Source organism: Salvelinus namaycush, chromosome 7 (assembly GCF_016432855.1).
Source record: "Salvelinus namaycush isolate Seneca chromosome 7, SaNama_1.0, whole genome shotgun sequence".
NCBI classification, from domain to species: domain Eukaryota; kingdom Metazoa; phylum Chordata; class Actinopteri; order Salmoniformes; family Salmonidae; genus Salvelinus; species Salvelinus namaycush.
In genome coordinates this window covers 17,050,915-17,075,116 of record NC_052313.1, presented here as the reverse complement: position 1 = coordinate 17,075,116, position 24,202 = coordinate 17,050,915, and the positions used below count along the sequence as shown (strand labels likewise).

General features: G+C 41.4%; 1 protein-coding gene across 12 annotated transcripts in view; it reads right to left on the bottom strand.

Moving 5' to 3' along the window:
• epb41l3a (erythrocyte membrane protein band 4.1-like 3a) overlaps positions 1–23,921 on the bottom strand; it is an 89,696-nt gene extending 65,775 nt beyond the window's left edge. For 5 of the 12 annotated variants that reach the window (XM_038997632.1, XM_038997630.1, XM_038997633.1 and 2 more), the window contains exon 1: positions 22,799–23,749. The gene's annotated coding sequence lies outside the window, so the exon portion shown is untranslated. The other 7 variants (XM_038997625.1, XM_038997631.1, XM_038997629.1 and 4 more) reach the window with 5 other exon arrangements.
• Between the last annotated feature and the right edge of the window lie 281 nt (positions 23,922–24,202).

Here is a 24,202-nt window from a genome sequence, read left to right as displayed (position 1 = left end):
AGATAACACAATGTCTGTTTACTGTCAATGTGCAATGGTGAAGGCTCCCGAGTGGCGCAGCGGTCTAAGGCACAGCATCTCACTAGAGGTGTCACTAGAGACCCTGGTTTGATTCCAGGCTGTATCACAACAGGCTGTGATTGGGAGTCCCATAGGGCGGCACACAATTGGCCCAGCATCGTCCGGGTTCGGGTTTGGCCGGGGTAGGCCGTCATTGTAAATAAGAATTTGTTCTTAACTGACTTGCCTAGTTTAATAAAGGTTAAATACAAAAAATTATAATAAAGTGTCGTAATTCAGATATGACGTCATTGTTGGAGCACTATTCGCAGATATTTTAAACTACAGCACACGACATGGTTCAATGCGCTAATAAATCAGCATAACCTACTTTTTCGGTTTGCAGGCGTCTTGGAGCTAGAATTGGGATCATTTATACTGTGCTAATGCCGAAACAAAAAAAGGGTAACAGAGAGCAATGTACAATACGGCGAACTTAGCAAACGAGGCATTTGTGGTAAGAGTATGGAGGCCGCCATCTTTATGCACCTCTGCTAATAACAACCTGAATCCTGACCTTCAGTCTGGTGAGGACCTTCAGGGGGCCATCTGGGTCCATTTCCATTCAGCCAGATTGGCTTGATTATATTTGCGATATCCATTTATATTAAAATGCCCCAGAAAATGCATTTATGATGCTCTGTAGACCTGAGTGCATTAGCGGATACGGTCTGATGGTACTAATGACCATCAGAAGTAACCTATCTGTCACGACTACTGCCGAAGTCGGCCCCTCTCCTTGTTCGGGCGGCGTTCGGCGGTCGACGTCACCGGCTTTCTAGCCATCGCAGCTCCATTTTTCATTTATCCATTTGTTTTGTCTTGTTCCCTGCACACCCGGTTTTCATTCCCCAATCACACCTCATGTATTTATTCCTCGGTTCCCCCTCATGTCTTTGTGTGAGATTGTTTTGTGTTACGTGTCTATGTTGACGCGCTTTACTGGTATGCGTTTATTCCGTGTTTTATTTCACGAGGTATGTTATTGTGTTTATACTATATTATTGTGACTGTTTGCGCGTTTGCACTTTTGCATTGGCTGTTGGTTTCTCCTACCTAAATAAAGTGTGCGCCTGTTCACAACTCTCTGCTCTCCTGCACCTGACTCCGCTCCCAGTACGCACACCGTTGACACTATCAAATTATAAATCAGTTTAGACTCCTCAAAATTAAGATTCATAACAGTAACTTTAGTATAGATTACTTAGTGTAAGGTTCTGTATTTATTTTCTTAGTCAACCTTGTGTTCTGTTTCGTTGTGTTCTTGAACGTAGCCCTGTTTCTTTGTGTTCTTGAACGTAGCCCTGTCTTTCATTTTTGTTCATTGATTTCACCTGTGTTAGTTACTCACTTGGTCTCATCAGCTCTATTTAGTTCAGTTCATTCTGTTTGTGCCTTTGTGAGGTATTGTTCGTTTTAACTCTAATAAGTCTTTTCCTAGCTCGTTTGTGAGAACCATTTATAGCCTTCAGTCCTAGTTTTGATTCACCTGCCTGTTTGCCTACTTGTGTATGACCATTGCCTGCCTGTGATCACGATTCCTGCCTTCTGTGAAGGCGAAATAAACACCTACCGCGCTCTGCGAGTGAATCTATACCTTTTTCTCACTGAGTATTCATTACACGTAGATTGCAAGTTGAATTATGAAGCCAGCAAACTTTATTAAATGTACAAACATTTCAGGTCATATTACCAGATCAAACGACAATGAAACCTCCTATGAAGAGCATCCATGTTTTTGAATATGCTAAAAAGTTATTATTTTATTAAATAATTTGTATGACGGGCATATTAACAAATAGCTGAAAAACCAACCCTAAAATAAAACAAAGAATAGTAAATAAAGATCCTATATTTTTTCCTTTGACGTATCTGACTTGTCGTTTTCCAAGTGAAGATGTTATATCATTGACTACCCGGGACACCTTCCCAAAAGCACAAGGCATGCATTGGTAAACAACAACCTATTAAAGTCATCCAGTCTGATGTATCTGTCTTTGAATTATAATCTTTACCATGGTCTGACTTCTGACTGTCATCTTATCTCCCCAAGTTCCATACCTGCCTACATGTACATACAGTGCATTTGGAAAGTATTCAGACCCCTTGATTTTTTCCACATTTTGTTATGTTTCAACCTTATTCTCAAATGTATTAAATCGTTCATCAATCTACACACAATACAACATAACTGGTTTGTATAAAAACATTTAAAAAAGGAAATAATCACATTTACCTAAGTATTCAGACCCTTTACTCAGTACTTTGTTGAAGCACCTTTGACAGCGATTACAGCATCGAGTCTTCTTCGGTATAATGCTACAAGCTTTGCACATCTGTATTTGGGGAGTTTCTCCCATTCTTCTCTGCAGATCATCTCAAGCTATGTCAGGATGGATGGGGATCGTCACTGTACAGCTATTTTCAGATCTCTCCAGAGATGTTCGATCGGGTTCAAGTCTGAGCTCTGGCTGGGCCACTCAAGGACATTCAGAGACTTGTCACGAAGCCACGTCTGTGTTGTCTTGGCTGTGTGCTTAGGGTTGTTGTCCTGTTGGAAGGTGAACCTTTGAGCCAGTCTGAGGTCCTGAGCACTCTGGAGCAGGTTTTCATCAAGGATCTCTCTGTACTTTGCTCTGTTCATCTTTCCCTTGATCCTGACCAGTCTCCCAGTCCCTACCACTGAAACACATCCCCAAAGCATGAGGTTGCCACCACCATGCTTCACCATAGGGATGTTGTCAGGTTTCCTCCAAACATGACACTTGGCATTCAGGCCAAAGAGTTCAATCTTAGTTCCATCAGACCAGAGAATCTTGTTACTCATGGTCTGAGAGTCCTTAATTAAAACCTCTTGGAAATAGGGGGCGCCATTTCGACTTTGGGAAAAAATCGTGCCCAATTTAAACGGCCTCGTACTCTGTCCTAGATCATATGATATGCATATTATTATTACTATTGGATAGAAAACACTCGGAAGTTTCTAAAACTGTTTGAATTATATGTGTGAGTAAAACAGAACTCATTTGGCAGCAAACTTCCAAACAGGAAGTGAAAATTCTGAAAATGGGTCTCTGTGTAAGGCCTTGCCTATTCAATTGCCTTTTATTTATGGATCTGTATGCACTTCATACGCCTTCCACTAGATGTCAACAGGCAGTAGAACGTTGAATGAAGTCTCTAGCCTTCTCTGGGACCGGATGGGACTCGTTGGAGTGAGAGGTCAGCCATATCGGTAGTACTTGGTGACGCACGAGGATTTGTCATATGGTTGGTTGCAAATCGTTTGGTAGACACAAGGAAATTCTCCGTCTGGGACGTTATTGGATGTATTTCTTAAAAACATCCTAAAGATGGATTATCAACTGAGTTTGACCAGTTTATTCGACTTTTATTTTGACTTTTTGAATTTTTCGTTCATGCTTAAAATCTTTGTGGAAACGCGAGCTCCACCATGCTAGCCAAAGTTGCTAAATCGACAGACGTAATGGACATTTTAAAACCAAACAACGATTTATTGTCGAACTAGGATTCCTGGCACTGCATTCTGATGAAAGTTCATCAAAGGTAAGGGAATATTTATGATGTTATTTCGTATTTTTGTGGAATATGTTGACATGGCGGAGAATGGCTGAACGCTGTCTCAGATTATTGCACGCTGTGCTTTGTACTAAAGTTATTTTTTTAAATCTAACACAGCGGTTGCGTTAAGAACAAGTGTATCTTTCATTTGCTGTACAACATGTATTTTTCAGCAAAGTTTATGATGAGTTTTTCTGTTAGATTACGTCGTTGTCTAAAATGTCTCCGGACATTTTGGTGCTATTTGTGACGATGGCTGCATTGTAAAACCAGGACTTGTAGCTATAAATATGCACATTTTCGAACAAAACATAAATGTATTGTATAACATGATGTTATAAGACTGTCATCTGATGAAGTTGTTCAAAGGTTAGTGATTCATTTTATCTCTATTTGTGGGTTTTGTGAAAGCTATGTTTGCGGTGAAAAAATGGCGTTGTGTGTTTGGCTATTGTGGTGAGCTAACATAAATATATATTGTGTTTTCGCTGTAAAACACTTAAAAAATCGGAAATATTGGCTGGATTCACAAGATGTTTATCTTTCATTTGCTGTACAACATGTATTTTTCATAAAAGTTTTATGATGAATTTATGTATTTCACGTTGCTCTCTGTAATTATTCTGGCTGTTTTGGTGCTATTTGTGACGATGGCTGCAATGTAAAACTACGATTTATACCTATAAATATGCACATTTTCGAACAAAACATAAATGTATTGTATAACAAAATGGCGTTGTGTGTTTGGCTATTGTGGTGAGCTAACATAAATATATATTGTGTTTTCGCTGTAAAACATTTTAAAAAATCGGAAATGTTGGATTCACAAGATGTTTATCTTTCATTTGCTGTATTGGACTTGTGATTTCATGAAATTATATTATATGATATCCCTGTGGCGCTAGGCTAGGCTATGCTAGTCAGCTTTTTTGATGAGGATGATCCCGGATCCGGGAGGGGGGGTCCGTAGAGGTTTTTAAGGTGCCTTTTGGCAAACTCCAAGCAGGCTGTCATGTGCCTTTTACTGAGGAGTGGCTTCCGTCTGGCCATTCTACCATAAAGGCCTGATTGGTGGAGTGGTGGAGTGCTGCAGAGATGGTTGTCCTTCTGAAAGGTTCTCCCATCTCCACAGAGGAACTCTGGAGCTCTGTCAGAGTGACCATTGGGTTCTTGGTCACCTCCCTGACCAAGGCCCTTCTCCCCCGATTGCTCAGTTTGGCTGGGTGGCCAGCTCTAGCAAGAGTATTGGTGGTTCCAAACGTTAAGAATGATGGAGGCCACTGTGTTCTTGGGGACCTGCATTGCTTGCTGTTTGGGGTTTTAGGCTGGGTTTCTGTATAGCATTTTGTGACATCGGCTGATGTAAAAAGGGCTTTATAAATACATTTGATTGATTGATTGATTGACCTTCAATGCTGCAGAATTCTTTTTCAGTTTTGTCACACAACACAATGCCACAGATGTGTCAAGTTTTTAGGGATCGTGCAATTGGAATGCTGACTGCAGGAATGTCCACCAGAGCTGTTGCCAGATAATGCCAGAGAATTGAATGTTCATTTCTCTACCATAAGGTAATGTCAATGGTGGCGGTGGGGTTATGGTATGGGCAGGCATAAGCTACAGACAACGAACATAATTGCATTTTATTGATGGCAATTTGAATGCACAGCGATACCGTGACAAGATCCTGAGGCCCATTGTCGTGCCATTCACCTGCCCCCATCACCTCATGTTTCAGCATTATAATGTATGGCCCCATGTCGCAAGGATCTGTACACAATTCCTGGAAGCTGAAAATGTCTCAGTTTTTCCAAGGCCTGCATACTCACCAGACATGTCACCCATTGAGCATGTTTGGGATGCTCTGGATCGACGTATACTACAGCTTGTTCCAGTTCCTGCCAATATCCAGCAACTTTGCACAGCCATTGAAGAGGAGTGGGACAACATTCTACAGGCCGCAATCAACAGTCTGATCAACTCTATGTGAAGGAGTTGTGTCGCGCTGCATGAAGCAAATGGTGGTCACACCAGATAATGACTGGTTTTCTGATCCACACCCTACCTTTTTTTTAAGGTATCTGTAACCAACAGATGCATATCTGTATTCCAAGTCATGTTAAATCCATAGATTAGGACCTAATACATTTATTTCACTTGTAAGTGTAAGTCTTGAAATTGTTGCATGTTGCGTTTACATTTTTGTTCAGTATAGCTTCCTCTCAATTTTTATTTCTCGTGTTTTTTAAATTAATTATCCTATTTGATATTGAATACTGCATTGTTGGGTAGGGTATGCAAGATAAGCATTTCACTGTGCTTGTGCATGTGACAAATAAAACTTGAAACTTCAAAGAAGAGAGTGGGTAGATGGTTGGCTGTTTCGTCATAGCCCCCCTCCTAACCCCCCTTGGGGGAACTAATAATCCACATAACAGATTAGTAGGGGGATGAAAAGGAAATGGTTTGGAAGGTTTCCAGACACTGAGCACTCTGACTCAGAGCCTTCAGCAAATTGGAAGTGTTGCCTGAGCGGCGCCGACTCCAAGTCTCATTTACTGTTTGATGCATTTCTGTGTAGGCCAATCTCACTCCAACTGGCAACCTGTTTTCGAATGGTGAGCCAGCATCCTGCAAGTGGGACTAACAACATTAAGTAGCACTCAAGAGCGAATTCTAGCTGTTTTAGGTTCATGTCTTGCTATGTGTAATGATACTCATAATATTATTCACATGGAACTATTCCACAGCAGAGAGTATATGGTGGCTTGTGGAATTGCACCCTGTAACACCCTGTTGCCGTACTCTTTTAAATCACATTTTTATTTGATGCATGCTATCATCATCAGGTCAAAGAAATCAACTATAAAAACACCTGGGAAGCAACTACATTGTGAATGGATTACAACAAAAAAAGTGAATGCCTTACATTCTGATGAATAGAATTCCTCAACCCTATCAGTACTGTTTAACACGTGGCTCTATAAAACAAAATGTCCCTTACAAGCGAAAAGTTAATGCACCACTATACAGTACCTCTGCGCTCCATATGGCCCCTTCATATTAAAGCAGTAATGCACTTTGCATGCTGATGGGAAGCCTTAGTCCCAGAGGCTTCGGCTCCACGCCTGCAAGGATATTGTTGTTTGTTAAGTGTCATCGCCGGGTGAGAGCCTGGGCAAGGACACTGAGGAGCTGGAGCTTCACAGATACACAACGAAAACCATGGTCGTGTCCATTCGGCACACTAACGGAAAATGTTTTAAAACGTTTTGCAATGGAAAACTAAAATGAGAGTTTGTTATTGTACAAGTCCAGGTAGGCCCTCCATGTTTCAGTCTGTTTTGTTACGTTTAGAGTCTAATGAACACGACCCTGGCCACCAATGAGACGCCAGTCAACTCCGAGGTATGACTCATTACCACAGACTCCTAATTATCGGATGAAAAATAGACAAGCCGATGGAGATTCATTAAACACTCGACTGCTTCTGACGTGCGGGGCAAGTCAATCACTGTTTAATCAGGAACTGAATTTTAATGACTTTAAGTATGCTTCAAGAACCAACTGTCAAAACAAAGATGGTAAAGGTAAAAATTAAAAGGCAAGGAGGAGGAGCAGCCATGGCAGAGATAAGAACATTGCATTTGCTTTTTTAATTGTTTTCAAAGCCAGACAACAAACTGTCTTCTGAAACATGTTTAGTCTGAGCTCAGGCCGACCATGCAAAACCCTTTGTTGTGTTAGTGTTACTCTGGATAAGCCTTTTTTCTGCCAGAAGTGCTTAATCCATAGAGGTAGTTTTCTCTCCACAACTGGAAGGAAAATGTGACTGTTTCTCCTGTGGGGCTATTCAGCACAGCAGCAATCAAGGCACATTTCAAGACTTCTTTATTCAGATTAAAAGCTTCCATGACGACATGTTTCAACTGCAAGTCTTTCAGAACAAATATAGTAGAGTTGTCATGAATGAGGGTGATGCTGTACAATTTTCCCTTCATTTTGGAGAGACTAGGCCTATTAAGCCTAGTTGTTACTCTTGCTGCTTTCACATTGGATTTACAGATTTTGACTGTTAAAAAAATGGGGTAATGTTTATATGACCCCCTTACAAACAGGGCCATTTTTACCACATTCTTGCCTGCATATGCCTTTTATACCTACCGTGCGCATGCCGGCATGCTGGGGATGAGTGGTAGTAGTGGTGTGACGATGTTTTAATAAATCCATTGAGAATATACACCATCAAAAATAAATGGCATATTTTTTGTTTAATTATGTTATGCCCAAATTAAATCAATAGTTCAATAGTTTGTTCATTAAACAGACAAGACACACCTACCCCAATCACAGTCAAACACACATATATTTTGTAGTAAGAATATAATGGAATATAACAGAATAAAATACAAATAATATTTTTCCCACACAACTTGTGTCACGGGAAAGTGTGAAACCGCTGTCATATAGTATCTTCATCATGATACCCATAGAAAACAATAGCAATCCTATTTTCTAAAGTATGTGAGTCTCGTGTTCATATTTCACAACCTCCAAGGGCTTTTGGAGTTGCCTATACGCGATCCAGCAAAATAATAGGCCTACACTTGAGTTAGGCTACATTATTGCATGCTAAATGTTTCTGATTAGTGATAGATGAGCAAATGAATAGATGAGCAATACCACCTCCACATATTTGCCCAGACAGAAACCAATTAACCAAATAGCCTATACAGACAGAGATTCAGTGAAACAAAATCACATTGATTGAGACAAGTCAAGACACACTGAGACAAGTCAGTGGTCACAGTCTTTTGGTCAGGATGAGCAAAATAATCCACTTGTTAAACTACATAACATGCTGGCAAAATGTTCTAACAAATGAGCCAACTAGAAAAGTTGATCATGAGCAGCACTCACCTCAACTTAGCTAACATTTCCCCAACTAACTGTAGCCTAACCAATATCTAAACGGAGATTCAGTGAAAAGTCAAATCTGACATTGATTTATCAAGACGAGTCCCCACGCTTGTCTCAAAGTAGGGCGATGGTGGTGTCCCAATCAAAACGGTGCTGAAACTATCATCTAGTTGACCACACACTGGTAGGCTATTGCTTCAAATTTATTACAATGGTTAGATGACTTTGGGAGTTTCAGTAAGCAACAATTTGAAACATGCCTTCAATTGCATTAAGATGCTTTATTCCAATATTTTTCTCATTCAGTGATATTTATTCCCACAATAATTCTTTATGGATCCATCCAGTTGTGGTTAAGAAAACAGTGCATGCTTAGTGGCGGGCTATGCAAAGAGATTTGACCAGTGACATGCCAAGCAAAGTTTAGAACTGGCAGGAGGATGGTTAACTGGTGCTGCCTAGCAACCATACACGAGTTTAACGGCGTAGTGCCTGCCAATGCCACCTCAGCATTACGGCTACGTTTCATACTAAGCCGTAGGCAGAAGTTGACCTAAATGATTACTAGGTTGCTAGGCGGAAATAAAAGTTTCAGCTTTGATACCGGCAATACCTTTCAGATATAAGGAAAAGGCGAAAAAACAGTTGCCGGTATGTCAAAGTTGCCGTCAAAACGTCTTAGTGTGAAAGGGATATATGTAACATGGGTTTGGTACTGTAGGCCTACACAGCAATGTTTAACCAAACATATGAGGCAAACTTCAGTAAAAACAGAGATCTGCACCACATTCTACACCAATAACATCTAATCAAGAATTCTGTTTCAAATCCAAAGTAAGTCTTCACAAGATCCAAAATGGAAACGATGCTCAGCCGAACACAGTCGGCCCACAACAGCAAGAGAAATATCCATTGAATAAGTGAGAACTCCACAAAGACCTAATTATCTTGCAATCAAAGACAATGTAACAGCGCGTCTCATAATGAATTCATATTTCAACAATGGCGAGCTCTTTGTGAATCTCTCCTAACAGTGTTTACAAAAGGGTAAAAGGAGGGGAACGAGTAAAATTAGGCTACACTGTGATGTTGACAGAAAGTTATTGGGGCAATTAAGCTTTCATATCATGGAATTGCTAAACTATGCTTAATTACACAGCGTAAGGATACAAAAAGGGATACAAAACTACATCAAATCTAACCCTAACCCATCAAATCTGTAAAAACAGTGTTTATTCCTCCTATTATCCAATGAGACAAAGTCAAATATTTAGTCTCCAAAAGATTTCAATGTTCCACTGAAGATCACAATCATTCTAGCCTGACAGTATCCCACCAGTCAGTAAAATATTTAGAAACCCATCACATCACCAATCACACTTCAGATGTGTGTGTGTGTGTGTGTGTGTGTGTGTGTGTGTGTGTGTGTGTGTAACGAGTGAGTGAAATAACGGAAGAGAGAAGATGAAGGGAGCCCTGAATCATATTATCACTGGCTGTTCTGACAGGCAACTTAACCAGCGCGCTGGAGAAGACATGATAACGGCTGTGTGGGGCAAATTGAAGGACTGTTTCCTGAGAATATGTCCGCACAACACTATGTTCGTTTAGTTTCGTAAGAATTCCATCTCGCGTTATTGATGTGTTGCTGATCGGACCGGTATATCCATCTGCTGCCAGCAGGTTATTTGCATAGCCATGTGCTAATGTGAAGAGGTTGTAGGAGAGATCTAAATCAATTTATACGCACTACTACTTTTACAGATCCACTGCCCAGCCATGCAATTTATAAACTTGATATCCACTATGAAAAGAAATTAGAAATTATGTCTGACGTTTTTGTTGCAATATTGAAATTCGATGTCCACTGTGTTCCATAATAATGAATGTGTTGGGAGTCGGGACGAGACAGACAGGTAACGTTTCTCAAGTCAAAATGAATCAGCATAATATTAATGGATATATACCAACAACAAAAAATCGATGGAAAAACAGGTAAAACTAAACCAAATGCAGCTAGTTTGCTGCCTTTCAGTCTGAAATGATTGTGTTAGCTGTGTAGTTGGCTAGCTACCAAGCGGGAAGAGCCTCCATAGCAACCATTTTTGTTTGCCCTAGCAACCTGCAAAGTCCTGGAACTATCAACCAGCACTTGAGTAGTTTTGATTTACATGGCAGGCAATACAAATAGAACTAACGACCAGAGAACACCTAAAATTGCACTTGACAATCAGTGTTAGTGAATGTAGCATCACGTTTTGTTGAAAATGTTATGGTTTGGGAAAGAATGTTGCTTTTTAATGCTGGTAACTCATTCTATAAAACCAATAATATATTAGTAATACATGAGAGGCCATGTGTTATGACATTTTTATCATGGCTGTGGTGGTCTACTCGGCTTCGCCTCGTGGCTATGACCACGTCACAGCCATGATAAAAATGTCATAACACATGGCCTCTCATGTATTATTGCTTAAGTGATGGTGCTGTAGGGGTGCCCAAGGCTTGGTGGGCCACTCTCCAGGGTCAACCTATTAGCTACAAGCCTATATCATCACTTAGCCTATGCAAAAATAAGCCCTCTGTACACAGACCATCTGATGTGTTAGCACGGTCCAAGTTTAGATGCACTATCGCACTGTCATCAACATTTAACAACATTCAATCAACATTCAACACCTCCCGGCTGCTCTTAATGAGTATGCTGTTGCTTCACACCCTGCAGAATCAGTCCAGGCAATGACCAATCCGCCACACATTGTCCAAAACTGGGATTTAGCCAATGGATTACAGCTAATCTGTAGTAAACCCCCAATCCCTCGCAGCCAACGGTTTAGAGTTCGATTTCAAATTAACACAGTCACCTACATTACTGTTGCACATTACTGTGCCCCTTTGTCAAGGATGGATGCAAGAATGAAATGAAAAACACATTAGTACATCAGTGACACCAAGATATATCTGATCAACCAGGAGGGTTAGGATCAATTTTGTTGACTACAAACTGTTGACAAAAACAGTGATACATTAACTACGTGTGGCCCATGCGGGAATCAAACCCACAGCCCTGGCGTTGCCATCACCCCGCTCTAACCCACGGAGTCATTGAAATTACAACTATTAAAAAAATATAGAACAGGGGAGAAAGTGTAACATCCGAGGGACAGATTTATTCGCTAGACGGTGAGAAGGGAAAGCAACAGAGCTATAAAACAACATGGCAGACAGGTGGAGAGACAGAGGGCAGTCCCAATGACTGGCCTGCTTTCCCCATCCATCCTTTGTATGGGCCCAGCAGCTGAACTAGTATATTAGAATTCTCCTCAGATACCCTTTCTCCTGCCTTCACAGGACTGGGCTCCATACAACCATCACACCACCATTAAGTGACATGCATGTTCCGCTACACTGCAGTCCCTGAAGCCTATAGGACTTCACCTACCATTAGAAATGCAAAGCTCACAGATATCTACACTGTAATTAAACTGACTGTACATGGCTATTTACATGTCATTACCATGTTATAAGTCATGGTTAGGCTGATAAAGCACCACTGCAGTGAGGCTTCTTCTCCTTGTCTCCTCTCCTTCATCTTTACTGAAAACACAGGCTAAGTCAAATCAATATGGATGATGCACACAGATTTACTTTCACCTGTCTAGTTCTTGAATGTCACTGTATATGGAGGAAAGGAGAAGGGGATGATGGAGGACGTCACTTCACACTATTGAGATGCACCCTAGGAAACAGATAAAGACCGGAGCAGTAGGTGGGTGGGATGCTTTATCTGTCCTCGCACCTGAGTCCGCCCCACACTGGTTAAATAGATCCTAAATTATTCACGACCAGGGGGGAGTCCAAACGCCTCAGGCTAGCCGCCCGCCATAAAGCAGACACGTGTATTCATGCAAAGCCATACAACAAAGAGAGAGATGCCTTAACTGATAGCTACTGGCTAATGTGGTGTGTGGTAATTGGTCATCTAAGCGGGAAATAGCGGGCTGGTCGTGTGTGTGTGTGTGTGTGTGTGTGTGTGTGTGTGTGTATATATGGAGATATTGCTGATGAGTCAGTCACAGAGCAGACAAGGCCCATGGCGAGGAGGAGAGAAGTAGCTTAGCGTCACAGTCTAGCGACGGGTACACACACAAGCTTAGTCATACAAACACATATAGACAAGTGCACACCAGAGCTGGCTTCAAATACATGTCATTGAAATACTTCTGTGTATTTGAGTATTTTCAAATAATGTGGTGCAGAATCAACTACTTCTATTAGTTATTTGAAAGTATTTTCAAATAATTTCCAATAAATAGCCAACAATTTGAAACTATTTTCAAATATGTGTTTCCAAATACATTATAGGACCAAACAATAATCCTAGGACCAAACAGAACTGAGCTGAAATGCCTGGGAGTATTCACATATTTCAATATTTGTATTTGAAAATACTTTGAAATGTAAGTGAAAGTAATACAAATAAATATATAAATATTTGAACCCAGGTCTGGAGCACACACACACACTTGTGAAGTCACACACATGCATGTATGTGCACACATACACAAACTGACAGGTAAATTCACACAGAAACATGCAAGCGTGTACTTGAGCTGGTAGGTTAAACCGAAAGTTATCGACACTGACTGAACCGACCACTTTCGTGGTCATTTACCAGATATCATTCACCACAATAAGTACCCTTTACTAGAGATATGTGAAATTTTAAATAAAATATGTTTGCTAATGTATGAGTGTTAATGGGACAATTGAAAGCTACACCATTCAAAGTAGTAGCAGTATTATTATTTGTACTTACTCTTTTTTCTCAACAACTTCGTGATATCCAATTAGTAGTTACAGTCTTGTCCCATCGCTGCAACTCTAATACGGACTCGGGAGAGGCAAAGGTCGAGAGCCATGACTCCTCCGAAACACGATCCCGCCAAGCTGCACTGCTTCTCGACACACTGCTCTCTTAACCCGGAAGCCAGCCGCACCAATGTGTCGTAGGAAACATCGTACAGCTGGCGACCAAATTCAGTGTGGATGCGCCCGGCCGCCACCAGGAGTCACTAGAGCATGATGGGACAAGGACATCCCAGCCGGACAAACCATCCCCTAACCCGGACGATGCTGGGTCAGTTGTGTGCCGCCTCATGGGTCTCCCGTTCGCGTCTGGCTGCGACATAGCCCAGGATCGAACCAGGATCTGTAGTGACACCTCTAGCACTGCGATGTAGTGCATTAGACCGTGGTGCTACTCGGGAGGCCAGTAGTAGTAGTTTTAAGGGGAATGTAAAAATAACTATGTTGCACATTAATGTTATACAAACATATTGTTAAATGTATCATTATCGTGATAATTCAGTCAATTTATCATGATATGGATTTTTGCCCATATCTCCCAGCTCTAGTGTGCACACAAACATACACAGACACACACACAACACCCCCCACACACATCTTCTTTGCCTGTGATAGGTTTTAAGCTATATAATGTCAGATCCATGCTAATAACATTCTAACAAGGGAAAGCTAAAAAAAAGTTCAGAAAAAACACCCAGATCTATTCAGCGAAGCCCTTCCAGAATCCATCACTGACGCATCTACAGAGGGCATTCACTCAGCAGGGGGGATGAATCACAAAGTATTTCTACGAGCTGAAGAAGGCACCAGGGACAATTACTGCAATAGAATATCTCACACAGAGTAAAAAGTAGTGGCTGTTTTTTTTGTGAGGCAATAGCAAAAACATTGCCTCTATGTGCAGCCATGCGGGATCCGTAATTAAAAAAGGTCTTAACTGCGGCATTTTAAGATGGACTAGAATGCTAGGGCTGTGACGCTAATGGAATTTTGGATGACGGTAAATTGGCCAGCCAAATGACCGTGGTCTCCGTAATAATGGTCTGAATAACAGACAAAAAAATTATAATAATTTTCTCTCCTCCACTCCTGACTGCATGTGCTGCCATAGATTATATTTCTGTGTTCTGCTGCTGCACCTCGCTGGCACCTTTCTCTGTGTTCTGCTGCTGCACCTCGCTGGCACCTTTCTCTGTGTTCTGCTGCTGCACCTCGCTGGCACCTTTCTCTGTGTTCTGCTGCTGCACCTCGCTGGCACCTTTCTCTGTGTTCTGCTGCTGCACCTCGCTGGCACCTTTCTCTGTGTTCTGCTGCTGCACCTCGCTGGCACCTTTCTCTGTGTTCTGCTGTTGCACCTCGCTGGCACCTTTCTCTGTGTGCTTGTTTGCTACAACACCCGGTTTGTTTCAGCAAGGAGCAACAACGCTTCATCACGTTTTTAAGAGACCATGTTACCGCAGAAACGGACACAAATTCCCGGCCGCCCAGTCAGCTGTTTGTAAAAATAAATAACAAAAAAGGTTAAAAGGTTATGACGGTTATTTTATTTTCACGATGGTCTTCATCCATAACCGTCAGATACATGGTTATACGGTAATTGTGCCAGCCCTATAGAATGCATCTGCACGCTGAAAGCTAGACAGACAATTGCATGGAATCCTACAGTCCTGTATGGAGGGTGGTGACTGTGAAATAGGCCTGCTCAAGAGACAGACTTCTATACTAGATGTTCTGTCTCTGGAACTGGGCCAATACAACATGCACACACATTCAGTTAGGCATGCCTCAGATAAGAGCAGCATGAAAAGAGTGGTACTGATCCACAGTATACTGATAGACAACATGATCTACAGTAACTAATATAGCCTAGATCTGGGCTTGCTACATCCAACGCTGTGCTGCATTGCTATTGCTCAGTATGTAACTCAGTATATTACTCAACTGACTAACCTAGTACACACTGTACATGTTTGTGAGAGAGGAGTTTGTCTGCTGTTTTGATTTGCAAGTTCCCTCCTTCACCTGCATGCAGCCAAACCTGACAGACCTGCAGAAACCTGCAGCCAAACCTGACAGATCTGCTGTGGGAACACACACACACACACACACACACACACACACACACACACACACAACACACACACACACACACACACACACACACACACACACACACACACACACACACACACACACACACACACACACACACACACACACACGTCTTCAAAGCTCCAGGCTTCATTCCTTGTCTATTGGGCTGTTTTTCAACCATTGCCCTGCACACTATCTAATATGACAGAGACTATAATTGCGTTGCTGAGCAATTGGGCTCTAGCTCTGGCAGTCCCTCAACACAGACTTTTAGGAAAATCATCTTTAATGATGTCTGAAACCTCAATCAGACTTTTACAGTGGACTCAACGTGAAGAATGGGCACACTTTGCTGGAGAGAAAGCCATCACAGCACAGCCAGCCAAATGAGCAGCACTGAGGCAGAGTCGAACCTACAGCGGACACTCAAAATGCCTCGACTCGGGTGTCTCGACATAGTAGGCAACCCTATCATCTTAGTGGGTAACAATTAAGTACCTTAGTTAAAGTGGTCAAAAATAGCTTCTTAGCAAAGAGCAATTTCTCAAGCAAGAATTTTGTTCAGACTGTCTGGGAGTGATGTCACCAGGCAGGCCAAAACTCCATCCCACCAAAACAGGCTGAAACTTCAGGCAGTCTTTTCAAACAGCCCTTACACAAAAAAAAGCATTATCATCATTTTCACAATTACACAGTATTATTCCAACCTCATAGTGTGGAAATATATATAAAACACAGGGAAATCAAGTTTTTGACTCCACAGACCTGGCACTCATAAAAGGCAGGAGAAAAGCGTGTTTTTGTCATGAACAGCCTTCTAATACCCATTTGCATTCATTATGTAAGCTGTTGATGCAGCTGTGTAGACACTGAAAAGCTTTTTGGATGACATTTGAGTGTATAGATACATTTAAAAGTCCCAAGCTAAGGATACAATGGTTTACCCATTCACCACTAAATACATAACAGGCATCATTCCACAGACGGTGGTACATTGTCAGTGAGGTTATGTCATTAGTGCTGCCTCATACTTTTCTGTTACCCACGCTCACTTCCTGTTTTACACAGCACTCCCGGCTATTAGTGAAACCTTTGGCCGTGATATCAGAAATCCAGTGTAAATGCACTCAGGGGAAGACTTGACAAATCATCCAAAACTAGGATTTTATAAGAAAATGTCATGCGAAAGATAGGCTACTTAGTCATACCCTGTCAAAGTAATTATCATTGCGACCGCATGACTTGGAACAATGATCTTTCAATCCCTGATATAAAAGGTCGGAGATAGAGGAAGGAAGAATATTGACTCAGGAGATTAGCTTTTGTTTATGGCCATTACATCAATAAAAGAGAAGTGCTTTTGAGGCCAAAGATTTCAGACAACGGTCAATGAACAACCTAATCATCGATGACCATTATTTCTGTTACAGTCAGCGCGCAACACTCATCACACAGTGCATGATAAGGACCTAGCAGCACTGAGTTAACTGAGACCTACTCACTGAGCACAGATGTCAGTAGCACAGATGTCAGTTCAATGTTCACTTTTGATAGAGATTTGATAAGACTTGTCAACAAACAACTGAACGAGTTCAAATATTGAGTCCAGCTATAGCGCTTTGGTTTTAAGTTGGGTACAAAAGGCAAAAAATGTCTGTTGATGACTATTTTGTTTTCCATGTTGGTAGAACTGTAAAAACACTGTAATAACAATGTAACATGATTAAAATAACTTTGTGAAAACAACATTGAATCTACCTGTTTGAGCACAGTGGGCAATGGGCAGGCTACATCTGTTTTCTGAGCCTGATTTACAATGCAATTGACATACAACTGGGCCTGTATTCCTACTGTCTCACAGTAGGAGTGATGATCTAGGATCAGGTCCCCCCTGCCCATGTAATCTTATTCAATATGTTCTAAAAGGCTAAACCGATCCTAAATCAGCACTCTTACTCTGAGACGCTTTGTGAATACGGGCATCTATCCATTGCAGTTTCATTCATCACGTTTAAAGCCCCTCATCAATACAACATAGCCCTGAGTCCAGGGTGAGGGATGCTTCAATAAGTCAACCTTTAGTTTAACATAGGCACAAGCAATTGGTTAAAGGTTAAAAAAAGTGTTTCTTTGAATCATTGAGTAGACCAGTGTATTGCGTATGGAATCAACTTTTGATCTTGGCCAGTGTGAGATGTAGCAGATTTGTAATTACAGTGAGAGTATCAATGGAAAAATATCAAACAAGATGTGGAGGCCTGCTCCCCTGGGTACTGCTGGTGTAGACTGGCATAGTTTTGAGTGTTAATGTCTGTGTGTAGCATTTGTGCCTGCATGTGTGCGTTTGTGTTAAAGCTAAGATGACAGGCAAGATTTTTTGGCCAACCCCGGCCAAACCGTCCCCTAACCCGGACGATGCTGGGCCAATTGTGCGCTGGGCCAATTTATTTTATTTATTTTTTTCTTCACATTTTCAAACAGTCCATTTATATTTTCCAACGGGGCTATACATTTGGGTTAGGTTTTTTTCTCGCATGAGTATGTCACGACTTCCGCTGAAGTCGGCTCCTCTCCTTGTTTGGGCGGCGTTCCGCGATCGACGTCACAGGCTTTCTAGCCATCACCGCTCAATTTTTCATATTTCCATTTGTCTTGTCTTGTTTCCATACACACCTGGTTTTCATTTCCCCAATCAATCTACTTGTATCTAACCCTCTGTTTCCCATCATGTTTTGTGTGTAATTGTTTCATGTTATTGTGGTGTTTTATTACGCGCTTTACTTTTGTTATGTTCCGTGTTTTGAGCGTATTTGATTTATGTAGTGCTCTCGTTTTGGAACTAAAATAAAAGTGCGCATGTTTACATCACTCTACTCTCCTGCACCTGACTTCGCCTCTTATACACTCGATGACAGAGTAACCTCGTTTCACTGCCAAAAATCTAGTATTCAGCGAAATAACAGCACAACGTCAAATATAGGTAGCCTAGTCAAATAATGAACATCCAATCACATTAATCGTTACTGTCTCGCGGGAATTTCACTAACGGTCCGTATGTAGCCAAATGTAGCTGCTACTCATTCCGTTTGCTCGAAAATTGATAACTGGTTAAAAAAAGTAAGGCCCGCATCCATAGAGACACATACCAGCTCTACTGGTAGTACTGCTACTACCAGCAGTACTACACTTGCACCTGTCGACGACACAAGTTGTTCTGCTTCCACGAGCACATCCAATGCTAGCATCAGTAATTCTACATTTGTTGTTAGCCCAGCTAGTGTGGACTCTGACAGTTGTGAATCTGATGCAGCCGAAGAGCTACTGCCCCCTTATCCGGGAAAGCACCGAACAACAGACAGGGATGTTGGACCATCGAAGAGGCGCAAATATGATGAGAACTACATTGATTTGGGGTTCACTTATATTGGGAGTAGTGCCTTTCCTGAGCCACAGTGTGTTATATGTGCAAAAGTACTATCTCACAACTCAATAAAACCTTCACTCTTGCGCAGACATTTAGAAACAAAACATGCCAATTTGAAAAATAAGTCACGGGAGTTTTTTTGAGCGAGAATTAAGATGACTTTCAAGTAGTAAGACATGTATAAAAGCAACAGATCCCATTAATAACAAGGGTCTAGAAGCGTCTTATATGGTGAGCTACCGAGTGGCTAGGACAGGCAAGCCCCATACTATTGTGGAGGACTTAATTATTCCTGCTACTGCAGATATGGCTGGGGGAAAAGGCCAAAAAAACTATACAGACAATGCCTTCATCAAACAACACTTTCACGACGCATCAGTGATATGGCAGGAGATGTTTTGAAACAATTACTGCTTTGCATACAAGCCAGTGAATTCTATGCGTTACAGCTGGATGAGTCAACAGACGTAGCGGGCCTGGCACAGCTCCTGGTATATGTCCGTTACGTTTATGGGGGGTCAATTAAGGAAGACATCCTCTTCTGCAAACCACTGGAAAGCAGGACAACAGGGGAGGATATTTTTTAAGTACTGGACAGCTTTGTGACATAAAAAGAACTTTAGTGGTCAAGATGTGTTGGTACCTGTACTGATGGTGCTAAAGCCATGACAGGGAGACATAGTGGAGTGGTAATACGTGTGCAAGCAGTTGCTCCCGACGCCACTTGGGTACACTGCAGCATCCACCGAGTGGCTCTTGCTGCCAAGGGAATGTCTGACAGCTTGTAAGACGTTTTGGACACTGCAGTGAAAATGTTTAACTTTGTTAAAGCAAGGCCCCTGAACTCTCGTGTATTTTCTGCACTATGCAATGCAATGATATGGGCAGCGACCATGTAACGCTTTTACAACATACTGGTTATCAAGGGGCAAAGTATTGACACGTTTTTTTTTTAAATTGAGAGACGAGCTTAAAGTTTTATTTTCTGACCATAATTTTCACTTGTCTGACTGCTTGCATGATGACGAGTTTCTCACATGACTGGCCTATCTGGGTGATGTTTTTTCTCGCCTGAATGATCTGAATCTAGGATTACAGGGACTCTCCGCAACTATATTCAATGTGCGGGACAAAATTCAGGCTATGATTAAGAAATTGGAGCTCTTCAAAACACAGGTCTTTCCACCATTGGATGATTTTTTTGTGTGCAAATGAACTCAAGCTTACGGACAATGTCAAATGTGATATAGCGAAGCACCTGAGTGAGTTGGGTGCACAATTACGCAGGTACTTTCCCGAAACAGATGACACAAACAACTGGATTTGTTATCCCTTTCATGCCCTGCCTCCAGTCCACTTACCGATATCTGAACAAGAGAGCCTCATCGAAATTGCAACAAGTGGTTCTGTGAAAATTGAATTTAATCAGAAGCCACTCCCAGATTTAGGATACTGACAGAGTATCCTGCCTTGGCAAATCGCGCTGTTAAGACACTGATGCCTTTTATAACCACGTACCTATGTGAGAGTGGATTCTCGGCCCTCACTAGCATGAAAACTAAATACAGGCACAGACTGTGTGGAAAAAGACTGAGACTCTCTCCAATACAACCCAACACTGCAGATTTATGTACATCCGTTCAAGCACACCCTTCTCATTAACCTGTGGTGAGTTATTCACAATTTTTGATGAACAAATAAGGTTTTATATGTAAGATGGCTAAATAAAGAGCAAAATGATTGATTATTATTATTATTTGTGCTCTGGTCCTATAAGAGCTCATTGTCAATTCCCACGAGCCGGGTTGTGACAAACTCACACTCATTCTTATGTTTAATAAATGTACTGTATAGTGTGTGTGTGGCAGGCTTACAATGATGGCAAAAAACAACATTTGAGAGTGCGCTGACCCTGGTGCTAGAGGGGGTACGCAGCTGGAGGTTGAATGTTTGAAGGGGTATGGGACTATAAAAAGTTTGGGAACCACTGGCTTACGGAATGCATTGTGCATAGCCTATAGGGTTCTTCTAACCTTCTTTCATGAGCTTCTATATTAGAGGGAGAGTGCAGTGCAATCTGAGATTCTATTTTACAATCTCGAAAAGTAAATATAACTATTTAATCAGTGCATAACAATCTTGCAGTCAGGGGCGACTATATATATTGCTTTACAAAATATAATCAGGAAACTGTAATGTGAGTACAGAGGTCTTTGCACCTAAGTTTAATTAAAAAGACTATATGCACAAAAGCCCTGACAACCTGAAACAGTGGTCGTTTTCTCCCAAACTACAAGGCAGGGGGAAGCTACACTGGAGCAGGCATAGCCAGGGTATTACAATCAAATATTTACCAAGCTGAGTTGATACTTTGACTTTCATAGCACTTAAGCATTCATATTCATCCCATAAGTTTGGCTACATGAAAACTGTCTGTTCAGTAGGCATGAGTCATTCTGGTAATGGAGCACTTTATGACTGCTGCTGGGAAAGGAGGCTGAGTCTGAGTTATACCTGCAGATCAATAAGGATTATTTTTGCTTTTGTTGTATCGTATTGCAGGAAAACACTTCACTGAGAGAAAGAGACAGAGAGAGAGAGAGAGGAGAAACAGAGCTAACTAGAACATATTTTGGCCCTAAACAGAGAGTACACAGTGGCAGAATACCTGACAGACTCAGTGAGCATTGCCTTGCTATTGAGAAAGGCTGCTATAGGCAGACCTGGCACTCAAGAGAAGACAAGCTATGTGCACACTGCCCACAAAATGAGGTGGAAACTGATCTGCACTTCCTAACCTCCTGCAAAATGTATGACCATATTAGAGACAAATATTTCCCCAAAATTACACACACCTACAAAGAATTTGAAAACAAACCCACTTTTGATCAACTCCCATATCTATTGGGTGAAATACCACAGTGTACCATCACAGCAGCACGATTTGTGACCTGTTGCCACAAGGGCAACCAGTGAAGAAGAAACACCATTGTAAATACAACCCATGTTTATGTTTATTTATTTTCCCTTTTGTACTTGAACTATTTGCACATAATACGACATTTGACATGTCTTTATTCTTCTGGAACTTTTGTGAGTGTAATGTTTACTGTAGAAATGTTTTTTGTTTATTTCACGTTTGTTTATTATCTATTTCGCTTGCTTTGGCAATGTAAACATATGTTTCCCATGCCAAAAAAGCCCTTAAATTGAATTGAGATAGAGAGAGAGAGAGAGGAGAGAACCAGAGGCACATCTGCCTAGCAGTAACTGAACTTTTCCCCTAGGGAATGGACAGAAGAAGCCCAACGATATAAATAGGAAGTATCAGCTGCACAAAAAAATACAATAACAGCACGCCAGACCGAAGACTGACAGACATTTCTGTAGTATTTTAATAGCTTAGTGTTTCTAGTGCTGACTGACATTTGCTGTGGTTAATCCACAGCTTTGGGGGGTTCGGAAGATTAAATACGAGACAAATACCGGTAGGTTAAAACCCAAACAGAACAGGCTGTCCTAAAAATAACCTTTTTGAACTGTGTTTCTTGAGTTTATTCACTTCCTTGCCACAGCAAAAGGAAGGGATGCACTTCGGCATCCTGGCTGTTGTCAATTCACCCCAATTCAACTCTCTCTGAGTCATACCTGCAATGCCATTTGCTGGGGTAGGCTAGGCTATGCATTTATAGCCTCCAAGGCATTTGGCAATCGCAAAGGAGCCTAACAGTTGTAGCCTACAGTAGACTTAAATGTCCCACAATGTGTTGATAGTTGACAAGGGCAGACCCCTCCAACAGGTTATATTCCTTTTGTGTGAAAATGTAGGAAGTATTTATTTGTACTCACCATGATAATTCATACAGCACATCCAGGTCCCATCCAGAATTGCATTCAAGTTGATCCAGAGTGATGTGGGGGGAAATATGTAATAAAAGATAAGATGTCCAACACTCAAAGTGCAAAACATAACCAACATAACCTTGAGATCAAATAGGCTACACCAGTATAACATTTGTAAAACAGTAATAATTTAGGCTACATCAATATTTGTAGGCCTACAGCAGTGTTCATTCCAAACTCCAATCAGAACAGGCGCCAATGTTTTTGACAGTGGCACGCGCCTGCAGTGAAGCCAGCCATCTGTACACGACAATCACCGCACATCAACATTCTTGACTGCAGAGACTACAATCGAATATTTTCCCTACAGCCTACTGCCAAAGACCGGTGTACTGCTGCAGATATTAATATATTCACTATTACAGTATGCATGAAAATAAGTAACGTGTTATTCGCTGTTTCAAAATGAAACCATTCTACAGAGTAGTTTACAGCGACTGGAGAATGAATTCCAGATGTAGAATACAGTAGCCATATGTCTATCCTCAAAGCTTTACGCACAGGATACTTTGTATCAACAGCTGTTGAACGCATGGAGACCTGATCCAGTAAAATACAGTAGCCTAAAAGGAGAAATGGTCATAATTTAAGGGAATATATGTAATATCTCCCTCGCACGGATGTGGGATATTGTTGTAAAAACCAGTCATTTTCGCAAATAATGTAATGCGCATATGGCAATACAGTTCGCTCAAAAATGTTTAGACAACTTCTAATGGGAAATATGTATACCTGCAACAAGGTAAACTTTCAAAACACCCATCGATAGAGCTTCACAGTAAACACACTAACATTACTCAGTGACCCAAAACAAATCGAACAGACATTAGGCTACTCTCATTAACATTAACGCGCTAAAGTCCGTCCCGAATGAACTATATAGGGTACTTCACTTGAAAACGTGTTTACCTGATTCCTGTAGGTATTTTTGTGCTCACAGCCAACTGATACAATCCGCTCAGACAAATACCGTTATTTCTGAAATGTCTAGTTGGCGGGTTGCCGTAGCCTAAATGCAGTTCAGTAGAGAGTGCCTCACCTGCAAAACCGTCCTCTCGCTCTCCACAATAGAACCAAGCGTTCCACACATTCACGCCCCCTATTGCGAAATTAAGGAAACGCTTTAGGTCAACCCTCATAGGGCAAGGTTACTGTCAGTTAAACATATGTGGGCTGGCTGTTGGAGCTCAATTCCAGTTGCTTTATTGAGTGAGATAAAAGCAGTTACTGTCCCTCTGGACTACTGTATTCAGACAAATGTCACTCCTGCTGCCTAATGCAACGGCAGGGAGAGTAGTATCTGTTATAGCTATTGAAATGGAGGTGCGTGCACTACTGAATAACTAAGCT